This window comes from Centruroides vittatus, unplaced genomic scaffold, assembly GCF_030686945.1.
Source record: "Centruroides vittatus isolate TY-2023 unplaced genomic scaffold, ASM3068694v2 contig_651, whole genome shotgun sequence".
Taxonomy (NCBI): Eukaryota; Metazoa; Arthropoda; class Arachnida; order Scorpiones; family Buthidae; genus Centruroides; species Centruroides vittatus.
Genome location: NW_027122405.1, coordinates 2,364,125 through 2,375,333, shown reverse-complemented (window position 1 = coordinate 2,375,333; position 11,209 = coordinate 2,364,125). Strand labels below are relative to the sequence as shown.

The 11,209-nt window shown below is 29.5% G+C and overlaps 1 long non-coding RNA gene across 1 annotated transcript; it reads right to left on the bottom strand.

Moving 5' to 3' along the window:
- Positions 1-363: 363 nt before the first annotated feature.
- Positions 364-10,015, bottom strand: LOC136979934 (uncharacterized). Its single transcript, XR_010881459.1, has 2 exons — positions 9,911-10,015; positions 364-872 (listed from the first exon to the last, which is right to left on the bottom strand). It is a non-coding gene; the product is annotated as an uncharacterized lncRNA (long non-coding RNA).
- Positions 10,016-11,209: the final 1,194 nt, after the last annotated feature.

Sequence of the window (11,209 nt, the reverse complement as noted above, 5' to 3'; positions counted from 1 at the left end):
CTCTCCCTTTAGCAATTGTGCTAAGCTTCTGAAATGATCATAAACTTGTAAACAATATCTCGTAAAACTTGTAAATAATATCTATCAATAAACGAATATTTTTGTTAAATGTTAATTTGTGGAGTATACTTCTTCTGGTCATTTTCATCCTCATCCATTCTGAGTCCAGAAGCCCACGAACGCAACCGCTCGCATGATAAATAATGTAATGGCCATCAAGATTTCCATGTCCAGCAGACACGGTGGTATCAGTCCTGACAAGATGCCAAGGAGGTGCCAACCTTGCAGTCACACCTATATTTCTATGTAGAATTTAAACAACATTATAACTAAAAGTTAAAAAATACTTTTTTAGCAAATTTACCTGGATAAAAAGTTTTTCTATTTCCACTGGTGACGGAGTCAAAGCATCATAATTGACATGGCCTGTTTTTCTATCTCGTTCAATAGTGCGTTTTTTATTCCAATGTTTCTTACGTCTTAACTCTAATTTATCAACTGCATCTGAGCACTTAATTGATGAATGAAAAAATACTTGAGAAGAATTAGGTTCGAGATGTGTTGGTGATGAGCATGATGAGTCAGATGAAGATGCAGAAGACAACAAAATAGTCAAATTGTTAGCAGATTGTGATTCTTTATTAAAATAAACTCTTTGATTTAAAGTTTGTTGTGCTGCTACTTTCAAAGTCCGTCCAAAGTTTTCTTTTTCCTTTCTTTTTTTTGTTTCACGTGTAAGTGATTCATCAAATCCATGATCCATGTATTTACTAATATATTGTTGAATAGTTGGTCCATGAGATTCAGCTTCCAATGAATGTAAAGGTGAATCATCTGAATCATTTTTTTTATCTTCATTTTCTTTTAGCTGTCTGTAAGTGATTATAAAGATAAAATTAATTAATATATTAGTTATTATTAAAAAATATCAATATAATAACTAAAATATAAATCATTCTTGAAGTATTATGCTAAAATACTTTCAGGAATGATTTATATTTATATTATTTCTGAAACAACTATATTGCAACTATCCATACTCTGATAATACTTAACAGTTTAATGTCATAAAAATGTATACCCAAATTTTTAATATTTATTTTATTTACTGTAATTTTTCATTTAAAATTGCATCTACCACATTTTTGACTTTACCTAATTTTCTGTAAATTTTGTTGCATAAAAAAAATTTAAGAAATAAACATAAACTCCAAACCATCAAAAAACTTTAATTCACCACTTTATTAAAGAACATTAAAAAATAAAACATTTATAAATTTCTGAATACTTTCAAACCTTTCAGTTTATCATCAGGGAAATCTTACAAGAGGAAGAGAAAGTTATGGTACTGTCCTAGGAGATTTCAATAATATTTTCTTGTGTTTGAATAAGCATGAAACTTTATTGAGCAAAGGAAAAAGTGTGTTTTTCAAACAATTTCATAAAAACTGAAGTTTAAAAAAATTCTGAGTGGCTTTTGATTTAAGTTTTGATGAACCTTTCAACAAAGACTGCATGGTTTGGCAGTGACATGCCTTACTTATATTTGAGAGACTGATAGTTTGCATTTTAATCTGTAAACATTTTATAAAATTAATACAATTTTTACATAAAATAATTATAAATTAAATGGATTTATATATTATGTCTATTTACTTTCTACGTGCATTTTCTCTTCTTTGAAAATTTGTTTTCAGAATTGCTGTTTCTTATATTTGTCGTCCCCCATAAGTTTGTAAATAGTTTAAAAATTCATAAAAGTTGAAAGAATTAGTATATCTGAATGCGGTTTGCATAAAAGTAAGTTATTCTCACAAAAGGGAGATTTTTTTTGGGTAGAGAAAAAGGAAATAATTCAAATTTTTGTCAATAGAGGATGCTGAATGCAAGAAAATCACTGGAATTGTGCAAATCTGAGTCTTATAAAATGCAGGGTGTACAATTAACAGCTCATTTCTGAATTTTCCTGTTACTGGCACTGACATACGGTTTTCATTATGATGTTGACATTGGTGGATAAAGCACTATTGGTGAAGTTGTTTTATCTTAGCCACGAATCTCAGGCTGAAACTTTACAAAGGTTTAGGACACAGAAGAGAATGAAGAAAGGTTTAGGTCCAATCACTCCTGCTGGATTGGTTTCCATTTGCAAAGCCATGAAATACGGACTTCTGATAAATGTGGTGCATCACTGCGTGGGCAATTAAACAAACTTCCCATTTCTTCGAAATGTTGTACTAGGGAAACCAATCCGACAGGAGTGATTGGACCTGAACCTTTCTTCAACCTCTTCTGAGTCCTAAACTTTCGTAAAGTTTCAGCTGGAAATTTGTGGCTAAGATAAACAACTTTACCAATAGTGCTTTATCCACCAACGTCAACATCATAATGAAAATCAGGACAGGTTTCTGATTTACAGTAAGATTTAATAAAAACTTTTCACTCCATTTCAAAAACTTTTTTTCTGTTTAGGCAGGTTTCTATTTTATCCAAGTTCCACTTTGGACAGATTTTACTGTACTTTACTTATAATAATTACAATAAAATAAATTATCTCAAACAATGCTCTTCTCTTAGTATTCATCTTTAGAAGAATTTATTATTATTTATCAAGATACAAATAAAATAACACTTGATTTTGATAACATTAAATCATCATGATGTCAAAATGATTTAAATTCATATCATGATGACAAAATTTATTATATTAGAAAATCTTATCAACCAAACTGTCTATTGATTAAAATAATTATATAATGATAAGAAAAGAGAGTAACTTTTAAAAAAGTGAGATTTATACAATTCCAATAGTTAACGTAGATAGTCAAAACAATTGATCAATATAGGAGCAGGTTAATACAAAGTTTCTTAATTTTAAAGCTATTTCTTTACAAATTATATACTATATAAGAATTATAGAACATCAAATATTTTATACCAGGGAAATGTTAATGCTAGCAAATCTATTTTACATATTACTGAAGAATCTATATGGTTTTAAGAAACTTCATATTGTCAGAATCTTAATTTTTAAGTTAATAAAAATTAATAATTGTAAATACAAACAGGTAAAGATGTCATCCTAAATATATATCCAATTTATATTTATAAATGTGAATATATTATATAATGTGATTAAAACAAAGCATTCAATAATGAATTTTATAAGTGGTAAATTTAAGTTAAATAGTACAAAAATGATTTTACTAATATTAATCAATATAGAATATGTGGCTACATTGTTTAATACACTAATACTTATTTTCTAATTTTGAATATTTTAAATTATTTTTCTTTTCTAATTCAATTTGAATTTCTTTTTCTTTTAAAAATATTAACATATATATTATTTTGATGCAATTTTAAATTTAATGAAATATAAATATTTAATCTTTAATCTATTCAATTTTTTTATTGCTATGTATTTAATATGTATAGATAATTTTATAAGTCACTTACAAACAAGAATAAGTGAAATAAATAAGACACATTTAAAACAGATATAGTAGATATAGTAAACTGATATATATATATATATCAGTATATATGTAATAAAATGTTCAATAAAAATATAAAATCAAGTAGTCTGACCTACTTATCAAAGATGCATTTGTATTATAAAACAACTCTCCAATTTGAAATTTATAAATCTTAATCAATCAATTCTGATGTGTTGACATTACTTATACCTATTATATATTTAATAAGATTGCCAATTAATAATTTATCTCTGTTATAATCTTTTTTGACTTAAATATATATATATATATATATATATAATTTTTCTCTTATAAATCCAAGATAAAAAAATTACAAACAGAAAAATTATTAAAATATCTAATAAATTTTAATTTATCTTATGTAACCAAATTCTTATAAATTATTAATAATGCCAGTTTAGAAATTTATTTGCATATAAAATCATGAATATACTAAGCAAAAGGAAAAAGTATAATAATTTATATTAGTAATATAATAATCTATTATAATTAGACTAAATTTTATAAGAATATCATTATAGTTTATCATCTTGAGTTGTTATATATTGGTTTAAAAATGAAATAAAAATTTAAAATACAAAGAAATATATATACCAGGGGTGGGCAAGCAAGAGTTCAATGGGAGCCAAAATGTAGGTTTTGCAAAATGCATGGGAGCCGCAGTTCTGTACTGTCAAGGCGGATAGTATGGTAAGGCACGTGATTTTGTTATATAATATAAATATAATATAAAACAAATATTGAATTTTTTTAATAAACTTATTTTCACAAAATTATAAAAATAAAATTGTAAAAATAATAATAAAAAAACAGAAATTAACACTTTCAGCAAGAGCCGCATTTAACTTGAAAAGAGCTGCATGCAGCTCTCGGAGCTGCATTTGCCCATGTCTGATATATACTATTTGATAACAGATAATTCCAAAATAGAAATCCAGCTTGTAACAAAATAATGGAGAAAAACAAAATCAATTTCAATTGCCTTTAGCAATCATCTTCAAGTTAAAAAACATACTCAGAAATGGATATAAGAGATGAATCACAAATTAAAGATTGTACGGTATAACAAGACCCTGATGATTATATACAAACTAGCAGAAGGCAACAAGCTTTCCTTGGCCTAAAAAAGAAACCCCACCATCTATGTTTTTTGAAATTTTTGCACTGATCTCTCTGGCTGTTGATGAACTTGTTTTCATCAATGGTTTCCAGTATGTAATTAACCAATTTTCCTGAATACAATGTCTTTAAATTTTTTATTACCCCCATGTCCATTGGTTGCACTAAGGATGTTGTATTAAAAGAAAGAAATTCCAGCCTTATATTTTTTAGATTATCTAAATGAGGGTGTGCAGCACAATTATTGAGAAGCAACAAAACTTTTCTTTGCTTACATTGTAACTCTATGTCCCAACTCGTGAGCCAATTCTGAAAAATTTCAGAAGTCATCCACGCATTATTATTGGCATGGTACTCTACTGGTACACTCTCTATTCTTAACCCCTTAAAGCATTGAGGCTTAGCATTTTCCTACAATTAACAGTTTTCATTTGTCAGTACCTAACATATTTGCACAGTATAACACAGTAATAAAATCCATCCAGTGAACAAAGCGATAATTATCAATACAGATATGTTGCACTAACCTTATATAGCTTTGCAGTTAATTTTTGAAATGTTACTAACTTTTCAGTCCAACCTTGGACCTTCAGGTGGAGTTCCATAAAAAATTTCTTTCTGGTGAAATCCGAGTTTGATTTAGCTTCCAATTCTAATCATTCCAATCTCAAATGCTTCTATTTTCAAATTTATTTTTAAAATTTTCAAAAATGTTCACCAGGTCATTCATGCTCTTGAGAGTTGTTTTTTGTCCTTAAAACTGATTGACAGGCCTTGGCAGTTCACTTTAAAAATCTCTAATGACTCCAGATTCTATAGTTGGTTTATATGATGAGTTTGCTGGATCATTGTCACTTGTTGTAGTTCATGTGTAATGCCATTTTCATTGGCATATATAGCTAAGGCAGTATTGCTTTTCCTCTTTTCAATATCACTTTTGTGTTCACAGAGATGTTGTTTGAGTGATCTTTTTGTAGATCTGATATATACGAGGTCTCTATTGAATCTGTTATCCCTTAGTGGAATTTTATACATTCCTGATGTTCTTTCGATTTCAGCCCAATCTTTTTCATTCCTTAGCATGTTGAATGTATCTGGCTTACATCTGTAGGCTATTTTAGCATTAGTATAAGCCCCAATTTCTCGATATAGGACTGCATATGGCGTTCATATGTTACAGCAATACAGTAAGGAGACGTATCTTGCTGCGGACCATTTTCCAGAGCCCTATTCAATTGACTTTTGGGTTGGTATTTTTGCTTGTCCTCCATTCTATATATTAAGCTTTTATTATTATATATTTAACATATTATATTTTATACACTGGGAGTGTATAAAATTCCGCTAAAAGATAACAGATTCAATAGAGACCTCGTATATATCGGATCTACAAAAAGATCACTCAAACAACGCCTCTGTGAACACAAAACTGATATTAAAAAGAGGAAAAGCACTACTGCCTTAGCTATATACACCAATAAAAATGACATTACATCTGAACTACAAGTGACAATGATCCAGCAAACTCATCATATAAACCAACTATGGAATCTGGAGTCATTAGAGATTTTTAAAGCGAACTACCAAGGCCAGCCAATCAATTTTAAGGATGAAAAACAACTCTCAAGAGCATGGCAGGCTATGTATGGCTCGGCACTCTAATGGCCAGTGCAGGCACAATTTTTGGAAATTTAAAATTTTAAAAATAAATTCGAAAATAGAAGCATTTGAGATTGAAATGATTAGAATCGAAAGCTAAATCAAACTCGAATCGAACCAGAAAGAAATTTTTTATAGACTCCACCTGAAGAAGGTCCTAGAGTGAACCGAAAATGTTAGTGTGACACTTCAAAAATTAACCACAAAGTTATATAAGGTTAGAGTGATGTATCTGTATTTATAACACAGTAATGTGGTCCATTGCCTTTTTATACCTTGACAGTGCAATGTGCTTATAACACTGAGAGCTGTCTGGTGTAGCATGATAATAGAGGTCAGTTTCATCAGCATTATAAATATCATCTGAACAGAAATTCTCCAAAAAAGTAAGAATTTTAGTTTTTTGCCATTGTTCAGCATTTACATTATCTGCACTTTTTTTTATATTTTATATTTTGTCTCGCTTTCCATCGAGACAATCAACCATCAGTTGCCTTAAAATCATTGTGGCTCAGTTTTTTAGCAATACCTTCTGACTTTGCCTTCAACACCGAGTTCTGATATTCACGCCTCACCTGCTAACTATAGAAAACCATTGATCTAATGCTTCTTCAACTTCTTGATACTTTAAATCACATATTCTTTTGGATGTTCCTGAAATTTTTCTCTGTAATGCCCACTCCACATGCAGTTAATTTTCTTGTTGTAGGAGATGCACAATGGTAGATTTTGGTACACCAGTTATATCACAAAGTCTACAATGGCTTGTATTCAATGGCTGGCTTTTAATTTTACCCAGCAAAGCAATTTTACTTGAAAGTGTAAAATCATTTCTTGGCATCCTGGCAAAGATTTAAAAATTTTAAATAAAATCAACATTGCAACACCTTCCAAAGGAACTCTAGCTGTCTTCCAACTTGGTTGAGAGACTTCAAAAAATTGTTCTGGGGTTCCTAATTCCTTCGCTTTTACTGGGATTGTCCAGCCCAGCATCAGTCCAATCCAGAGTAGGGTTGGTAGCTTACATTCAGGTCCACCTTCAGAAGGGATTCCAGTGTGATACATCCTGCTATGCTGACTCCCTCCAAAACAATTGAACCACCTACACAGAAGACAAAATTGCTTTGTCTCTGCCAACCATTAGGCCTATATGACATTAGAGTATGTAGTGTTCACATATCTTTGAAAAATCCCTAAAATATATCAAAAATTGCTAAATTCCTTTTCTGTTACTATCCCAATTAAGCATTTAAATTATGTATTAGTTTATTAGTTTGGTTTCCGTTCTTTGAAATTTGGCCCAATAAAACAGCTACACCAATTAACCAGTGACCCAATTAAATGGAATCAACTGTACTGTCAAAGTGCTTGTATTTTCTTCTCAGTAATCAAATATTGTTATGGTAATGCCAATAGACAGCTTGTTCATTTCATTTATTTTTAGTAAGTGGCATGGCTTATTTTCTCTTCACCCATATTTAAATTAATCAACTTTACATTTTATTTCTCAATTTTTTTCTTTAATAAAATATTCTTTTATTTTTCTTTCTTTTTAATCATCTCTTTCAAATAAAATTTTTGTATTATCCTGTTCTATTTCACAATTATATTCTTATTGATGTTTTAACTTCAATTCAAACAAATGTATGCTACGCAAGGTATTTAATTCATGAATTTCTGAACATAAAAAAATTAAATTTAGTGGTATTTTCATTCACTGTTGCATAAAATTCAGGTCTCTGACCCTAAATATGTATCACTTATCTACATTGGATATTTAGGACTCATTAAAAATTCATTTTTGTATCATAAGTGATTAAATCAACTGCAAAAGTTTCAAGCATGACAAAAAAAAGCAATGTTCTAAACTGTTTCACTTATTAAAAAAAATCTTCCTTTATTTTGTAAGAAAACAACAGTTTTTTTCTACCATAAAAATAAAATTAATTTTCTTGATAAAATATACAAACATTTGCTTACATTTCCATTATATTTTAATCTTTTGTACCCTTTTATACATTCCATAACACAAAAGTTAATTTTAAAATGATTCCTAATGTTTGACCTAAATGCAAGATTTAACTTTGTTAAACACCACTGACACTTTGCTAGAATAATAAATCATCGTTAAATGAAAAAAAAAAGAATCATAGATGTAAAAGTGATTATGAGAAATTTTGGTCCAGTTTTTCCTAAGTTTATTTTGGTTTTGCTATATACAACAAAAATTGGTTCTATTTTTTAAAGTCTTCTCAACTATTCATGATAAGGAACTGTTTAATCTGTTTATTAAATATACTTATAATAAGCAGTTAAATTTTAAGTGGAAATGCATCAACTGTTGTGTACTGAAATACTTAGTACAAGTATTTATCAGTAAATATGCTGAGAGTTCAGCTGACATCAATAAGCATTTGTAATCCTCTCTTGCAAAAAGGAAAGCATTGATTTTAAACATTATTTTAGGATACTGCTTAATTTTTTCATTTTTTAAAATTTTCGCATCACTACAGGAAGTGGATTTTGGAGGAGCATCTGTCAAAGAGTTCTTGCCAAATCTATGCTTCCTTTTGGTTTTTTGCTCATATTAGCATTGCCAATTATTATAGCAAAATGTCAATGGCACCAATGATAATGGTACAAATCTGACTAACATAAACAAGAAATAGAATTATATTTACATTTTTCTATTCAAATTTCATTGCAAGTAAAAAAAAAATCTCTCTTAGATTTAATTATGCAGATATTTATATAATTCTATTTAGAATAATTCACTTTTTACATATTACACAGACAGGCAAATCAAGTCAAGTGGGGGCCCCAAGTGGTAAAAATTTCAGGACCCTCAAACTCAAGTTAGGAAAAACAGTTTCAAGAAAACTCATTAAGTTATTAATATTGTTGGCCATACAGCTATATCATTTATTACTTCGATGTCTACATAAAAGCGTCTTTCTGAACTATATCTTCTGCATTTTTGCAATCCCTTTTTTCAGTAGCATTTTCAAGACCTCGGGGCTCTTTTGTATTCCAGGGCCTTACACTTAGTCCATTTACCACTTGATCCACTGCTGTACACAGAACACATAGAGTATGCTTAGTAAGTTTTAACATCAAGTAACAATTAGAATGTCTGCACTAATAAACTCTTCTGATTAAAATTAAATTGATGATAATTATACCTATATACAAATAAAATAATTTCAAACAAAATTTCAAACAAAATTAATATATATATATATTAATTTTGTTTGAAATTAATTGAAAGATATTTTTTTATAATATACAGGTATATATGGGAAAATGATCAGATCTTTTTAAATATGAAAGATATTTTTTTATATTAATTTTTCTCAACTGTAACAATGTAGAAGTAATGACATAAAGATTAAAGTTAAAAATTGTGTTTACATGCATTAATATAGCAAAAATATTAAAAATAGCATTTTCTAATAGCTTGATAAACTTTCAATCTAAAACCTTTACTATTACATTCTTATCAGAATACATTAAACAGCACAATTATTTATATTAATCGTTGATAAAATGCAAATCATTGTTTATCATCATTTTTTCTATTTAAAATTTACTAACAATGTTAAATATATTAGAAAATTTATCATTTATCCTACCTATTTTCATCATTGCAGTCAAAAACGGCATCTTCGTGATTAGATTCGTCGCAAGAATCAGAAAAATAAAAATTTTATATCATGAGACACAGCTGAATCCATTTGTTGATAAACTAATTCAAACTACGCTAGTCTGTTTACCCATCATCCCGAATGCCGGAAAATTTTCTTCTAGCGCCATCTAATTGAAGCATTAATGACGCATTAAGATATTTTTTATTTTAAATTTTCAAATAATCTAAATTATATTATACAAAAATAATTTTAATAAAACATTATAATATCTACTAAATTTAATTATTATTAATTATTGTAAATTTTCGCGAATTGCAAGATTCTAATACAACTCTTTTATTATATAATACATTGAAACATCTGGGCGAGGGGTTAAAATATATCGTCACTCTGGGGGAGTTAGGAACTAATCCAATTAGATCGAAAACCTCAGAAATTTTTCGTTGGAGTCAATCCCGGATTTGTTGGGAGCGCCGTGCCTCATCGCTTCATTGCTGGCTTTGCCGAACCCAGTAGGTTCAGCGCATTTGATATCAACTCGGGAAAACCCCAGCATCCCTCCCATCCCATCAATGCAGGGAAAAACCCCATACCCAGAGTCGCCCTGGATGTTTTCTAGCATTCGCCAAACATTTTTTATTCGCCAGGTAACTTTTTCGTACCAATTTTGTACCAACCAGAAATGAAAGGATGACCGGCAATATAAAAACACACAGAGTTACTGGGACTTTCTTAAGCAACTTAATTTTTGTTTATTAATAGTAAAATTGTATTGAACCAAGACCGATTAGTGTTCTGTGATACTCTTCTTCGCCGAGTGACTGTTCTTTTTTTTTCTGTTCTTCTTTTTTGCAGAGTGTTCTGTAGCCATTCGCCACTCCAATCACATCACCAGGTAAACAAAATTTTCGCGAATTGAAAATTTTGCTATAGGCAGCGTGATCTCTGCTACGGCTGCTCGATCATCTTGCGGTATTTTTTACAGCGAGATTTTTTACAGCGAGATGATGGATCAGCCTACCGGAATGGGAAATCAAGATTCTAATACAAACTCCCAAAGCCTATTACGCCTCATATAACTTAAAACGTCCTTCATTCATGCTGACCAAATATAAGACCGTCTGTAATGGGTAAAACTTTGGCTGCCAAATAGCCTTAATGCACTTTTTAAAACTCCTTCTACCCTGCAGGCATTAAGACGGCCTTTTTAGTAAGCTCACCGTGTCAAACCGACAAGACGGGTTTTTAAAAGCATTATTACATTAATTTTCGATCATATTATTT